Consider the following 494-nt stretch of genomic DNA (forward strand, 5'->3'; position numbering starts at 1 on the left):
TATGATCAATTTATGATCACTTTTTGTTAGTCAAGCACTTTCTGTGATTTTATGATCACTTTATGTCATTTTGTATCACATGAAACAAAATTATGGATTATGAATGAATTATGCAGGAAATGCTTTATGAACATTGTATGTTGTTTTGTACCACTTGAAACAGAATTATGGATTATGAATGAATGAATTATGCAGGAAATGTTTTATGAACATTGTAGGCCGCCAACATTGTATGTTGTTTTGTACCACTTGAAACAGAATTATGGATTATGAATGAATGAATTATGCAGGAAATGATTTATGAACATTGTGTTTCTCAATTCTGATTTTCTGAGATTCATATCACCGTGTTGACTTTCTGATTTTCATCAATTTAAATCTAATATTTAATCATACAACTGCAGACAAACCAAACATTATATTGACAGTAATAATTAAAGAAATAACAACCAAGAACATTGGAGCCACAATTGATGCAAAAGAAAATTACATTA

This window comes from Cicer arietinum, chromosome 5, assembly GCF_000331145.2.
Source record: "Cicer arietinum cultivar CDC Frontier isolate Library 1 chromosome 5, Cicar.CDCFrontier_v2.0, whole genome shotgun sequence".
Taxonomy (NCBI): domain Eukaryota; kingdom Viridiplantae; phylum Streptophyta; class Magnoliopsida; order Fabales; family Fabaceae; genus Cicer; species Cicer arietinum.